The sequence below is a fragment of the Triticum dicoccoides genome, chromosome 6B, assembly GCF_002162155.2.
Source record: "Triticum dicoccoides isolate Atlit2015 ecotype Zavitan chromosome 6B, WEW_v2.0, whole genome shotgun sequence".
In the NCBI taxonomy this organism is placed as follows: Eukaryota; Viridiplantae; Streptophyta; class Magnoliopsida; order Poales; family Poaceae; genus Triticum; species Triticum dicoccoides.
Window position 1 is genome coordinate 152,597,105 of NC_041391.1, and position 5,868 is coordinate 152,602,972.

Sequence of the window (5,868 nt, forward strand, 5' to 3'; positions counted from 1 at the left end):
CGCGGGTGTGAGATGAGGGAGGGAGAGAGAGAGGGAAGTGGGGCTGGCCGCTTTTTAGGTTAGGTCCCAGCTCTTTGGCGTCCGCTAGCGGACGGAAAAGATCCTAGCTAATGGACGTTAGTTCGCCAATTTCTTTGCCATCTGCTAGCGGACGGCAAAGATTCTTTGCCATCCGCTAGCAGATGCCAAAGAAAGTGGCCGTTAGGTGGCCCTCGCTAGTGCGACACCCTCCCTCTTTGTCGTCTGTTAGCTGACGGCAGAGCTTCTATGTCGTCGGCTAGCAGACAGCAACGAGGTAGCTGACGACAAACATTATCATTGCCATCAGCTTCTTCTTTGCTGTCATTTCTCTTTAATCTGATTGCAAAGACCTTCTTTGCCATCAGCTAGTGGATGGCAAAGAGCCAGCTGATGTCAAAGATCTTGATTCCAGTAGTGCCCCTTTCCTTTTTTATCGGAGAAGGAAGGAAGGAAGGGGGAGGCTGAATCCCTCCCCTTCCTTCTCTTTTCCTCTCTTTCCTTTCCCCTCTTGTGCGGCCCATATGGGGGGGGGTGCAGCAGCCCCTCCTGGCTACTGCGTTTTCCCTCTTGGCCCATTAGGCCCATATCTTTGCCGGGGGTGCCCGGAACCCCTTCCGATGACCCGATATGTACCCTGTACCCTCCGGAACACTTCCGGTGTCCGAATACTATTGTCCTATATATCAATCTTTACCTATCAACCATTTAGAGACTTATCATCATGTCTGTGATCTCATCCGGGACTCCGATCAACATTTGGTCACCAAATCACATAACTCATATAATACAAAATCATCATCGAACGTTAAGCGTGCGGACCCTAGGGTTCGAGAACTTTGTAGACATGACCGAGACACCTCTCCGGTCAATAACCAATAGTGGAACCTGGATGATCATATTGGCTCCTACATATTATACAGAAATTGAGGGAGTCCTGGATTAGGGGTTGTCCGGATGGCCGGACTATGACCTTTGGCCGGACTCCCGGACTATGAAGATACAAGATTGAAGACTTCGCCCCGTGTCCGGATGGGACTTTCCTTGGCGTGGAAGGCAATCTTGGCGATACGATATGTAGATCTCCTCCCATTGTAACCGACTCTGTGTAACCCTAGCTCTCTCCGGTGTCTATATAAACCGGATAGTTTTAGTCCGTAGGACGAACAACAATCATACCATAGGCTAGTTTCTAGGGTTTAGCCTCTCTGATCTCGTGGTACATCTACTCTTGTACTACCCATATCATCAATATTAATCAAGCAGGAGTAGGGTTTTACCTCCATCAAGAGGGCCCGAACCTGGGTAAAAACATCGTATCCCTTGTCTCCTGTTACCATCCGCCTAGACGCAGAGTTCGGGACCCCCTACCCGAGATCCGCCGGTTTTGACACCGACATTGGTGCTTTCATTGAGAGTTCCTCTGTGTCGTCACCTTTCGGCCCGATGGCTTCCTCGATCATCAACAACGACGCGGTCCAGGGTGAGACTTTTCTCCCCGGACAGATCTTCGTATTCGGCGGCTTTGCATTGCGGGCCAATTCACTTGGCCATCTGGAGCAGATCAAAAGCTACGCCCCTGGGCATCAGGTCAGATTTGGAAGTTTAAACTACATGGCTGACATCCACGGAGACTTGACCTTCGACGGATTCGAGCCACAGCCGAGCGCGCCGCACTGTCACGATGGGCATGATCTAGCTCTACCGCCGGACAGTGCCCAGAGCGCTGCTTAGGTGTCCGCTCCGACACTTAGCTCGGAGCCGACTGTGCCGATCGAGGACGGGTGGCTGGACGCCGCCTTGGGGGCTGCAATCTCTACGGCGATCGAGCCGAACACCAATCTTGTCCTTCGCGGAGCTCGTGACTCCAAGGTGCCGGACTACCCGGACTCCGAATCTTCCGCACCCCTCCCGATCGAGCCCAATTGGGCTCCGATCATGGAGTTCACCGCCGCGGACATCTTTCAACACTCGCCCTTTGGCGACATCCTGAATTTACTAAAGTCTCTCTCTTTATCAGGAGAGCCCTAGCCGGACTATGGTCAACAAGGTTGGAATGCGTACGACGAAGAAATTCGAAACCCACCCACCACCCACTTCGTAGCCACTGTCGACAATTTAACTGACATGCTCGACTTCGACTCCAAAGACATCGACGGTATGGACGCCGATGAAGGAGACAACCAAGAACCAGCGCCTATAGGGCACTGGAAAGCCACCTCGTCATACGACATATACATGGTGGACACCCCAAAAGAAGGGGATGGCGATGGAACAACGGAGGATGACCCCTCCAAGAAACAACCTAAGCGCCGGCGTCAGCGGCGCCGCTCTAAATCCCGCCAAAGCAAAAACGGCGAGTCCGGCACCGAAGACAATAACACCCCGGACAGTGCCGAAGACAACACCCTCCAGCAGGATTCAGCGCAGGAGGATGGAGAAGCCAGCACTCATGAGACACTGGTAGACAGAGAGGTCGAGGATGATAATTACATGCCTCCCTCCGAAGACGAAGCAAGCCTCGACACGACGAATTTTTCATGCCTGAGGACCCCGTCTAACAAGAGCATTTCAAACGCAGGCTCATGGCCACGACAAGCAGCCTCAAGAGAAAACAGCAGCAGCTTAGAGCTGACCAAGACTTGCTAGCCGACAGATGGACGGAAGTCCTCGCTGCCGAAGAGTACAAACTCGAATGCCCCTCCAAGAGCTACCCAAAGCGCAGGCTGCTACCCCAACTAGAGGAGGAAGCAACTAAACCTACATCACCAGCGTATGATGCGGCTGATCGGCCACCCCGTGGCCGCGACAGAGAGGCTTTTCGGCCCTCAACTCAAGCCGCACCCCGGCGCCGCTCAAAAAGTACCAAGGCACGGGGAAACGCGCCAGACCTGCGAGACATATTGGAGGACAAGGCAAGGCAAACAAGATCGATCTACGGATCATGTGGGCACCCCACGACATGTGACGATAACTGTCACGCCGGATATGGCAAATACGGCCAGGCCAAACACAATAGACAAAGCTCATCCGAGCTACGTCGTGATATAGCCCAGTACAGAGGTGCCGCACACCCATTATGCTTTACAGATGAAGTAATGGATCATCAAATCCCCGAGGGTTTTAAACCCGTAAACATCGAATCATACGATGGCACAACAGATCCTGCGGTATGGATTGAGGATTATCTCCTTCATATCCACATGTCCCATGGTGATGATCTACACGCTATAAAATACCTCCCACTCAAGCTTAAAGGACGGCATTGGCTTAATAGCTTGCCAGCAGTGTCAATTGGTTGCTGGGAGGACCTGGAATCGGCATTCCTTGACAATTTCCAGGGCACCTATGTGCGACCACCAGACGCCGATGACCTAAGCCACATAATTCAGCAGCCAGAGGAATCGGCCAGACAATTTTGGACACGGTTCCTAACCAAGAAAAATCAAATAGTCGACTGTCTGGACGCAGAGGTCCTCGTAGCCTTCAAGCATAACATCCGAGACGAATGGCTTGCCCGACACCTAGGACAGGAAAAGCCGAAATCCATGGCATCCCTCACGACACTCATGACCCACTTTTGCATGGGAGAAGCAGCTGGCTAGCTCGTAGCAATAACATGACCAAGAGCCCTAGTAATTCAGATACCAAGGACAACAATGGCAGGTCGCATCGCAACAAGCACAAGCGCCACATTAACGGCGACAACACTGAGGATACGGCAGTTAATGCCGGATTCAGAGGCTCTAAACCCGGTCAGCGGAAAAAGCCATTCAAAAGAAATACTCCGGGCCAGTCCAGTTTAGACCGGATACTCGATCGCTCGTGCCAGATACACGACACCCTCGAACAACCAGCCAATCACACCAACAGGGATTTTTGGGTGTTCAAGCAGGCAGGCAAGTTAAGTGCCGAAAACAGAGACAAGGGGCTGCATAGCGATGACAAGGAGGAGCCCCGGCCACCGAACAACGGAGGACAGAAGGGCTTTCCCCCACAAGTGCGGACGGTGAACATGATATACGCAACCCACATCCCCAAAAGGGAACGGAAGCGTGCGCTCAGGGACATATATGCGTTGGAGCCAGTCGCCCCAAAGTTCAACCCATGGTCCTCCTGCCCGATCGCTTTTGATCAAAGGGACCACCCCACTAGCATTCGTCACGGCGGATTCACCGCATTGGTCCTAGACCCAATCATTGACGGATTTCACCTCATAGAGTCCTCATGGACGGCGGCAGGAGCCTGAACCTGCTTTATCAGGATACGGTGCGGAAAATGGGCATAGATCCCTCAAGGATTAAACCCACAAAGACGACCTTTAAAGGCGTCATACCAGGTGTAGAGGCCTGCTGTACAGGCTCAGTTACACTCGAAGTGGTCTTCCGATCCCCGGATAATTTCCGAAGCGAGGAGTTAATCTTCGACATAGTCCCGTTCCGCAGTGGCTATCACGCCTTGCTCGGGCGAACCGAATTTGCAAAGTTCAATGCGGTGCCGCACTACGCATATCTCAAGCTCAAGATGCCAGGCCCTCGCGGAGTCATTATGGTCAATGGAAACACCGAACGCTCTCTTCGAACAGAGGATCACACGGCGGCCCTCGCGGCGGAAGTACAAAGTAGCCTCTCAAGGAAATTCTCCAGTCCGGCTGTTAAGCGTCCGGACACCGTCAAGTGCGCCCGGAGTAACCTACAACAAGACTATCTCGCACGTTCCGAGCTAGCAAGCAGTGCGGCCCCAACCCCAGCCCTCGCGAGATTGCGAAACCAGTACCACGCATACATAATTACGCTCTGGAAATACCATGGGCATACTGGGAGGGGCACAACCATGGTATGCCCAGAATGCGGCTCAACCGCACTAGGGGCTCCCGATTTTTGTGATTTTCTTTCTTTACTTTCAGGACTCCACTATTCGGAAGACCTGTCCGGCAGTACAATCGCCGAACACACGATGCAACAGTCAGGGAGACAGCAAGCCACGTCGAATGCCCAGGTGGTCCTTATAACGAGCTAAATACCTGTCTTACTTAAAGTCTCGCAGCTTGCCCCTGGAGGGGGACATGTCAAATAATCCCATCTCTTGCTTATCGCACTATTTGTATCGTTCTGCTTTCATAGCAGCCCTCTAATAAACAATACATAGCTCTTGTCTATTATTGCATTTATTCTCTACAAATGTTCAGTTATGACATTATGCAACCGTACACTTTGGTACGGCCAATACACCAGGGGCTTAAGTTCCCCAAAATACAGTGTGATAAGACCGAACACTCTCATGAGTGCAGCACCCTGAACTTATAGCATTATATGCATCGGCTCCGAATCATGTCTTGGGTCAATAGTTGGGTTTGCCCGGCTCCCATGTTTTGGTACCTTACGTTCCGATGTATTGGCTAAGGTAGCGCTGGGAGAACTACTGCGATTGTGCCCCAGTTGAGCTGGGCTAACACCTCAATAGAGAAAGCTAAAACTGACCGTCATGATAGGGCGAGAGCCGGTCGCTGTTCGAGAGGTTTTTCGAGTCCTTAAAGACTTATGCCGCTTAGAGCGAGGAGTTGGCTTTGTCCGGCCTAGGCGTGGATAGCGCCCCAAACTCGGTCTTCCGAATGTCCGGCCTAGGCGTGGATAGCGCCCCAAACTCGGTCTTCCGAATACTAGGGGCTTCGCCGAAATTTAAAATTATAGAATTCTATGGCTAAGTGAGAGTGATAAAGCATTATAAGTCCGATTGCCTTGTTCGTTGTGCTGAGCGCCTCCCTCGAAGGACCCAAGAATGGGAACAAGAGCGCTCAGGTTTATCCCGAACACCCCAGCACTCGTGGCATGGGGGCAGAAGCCGACGACT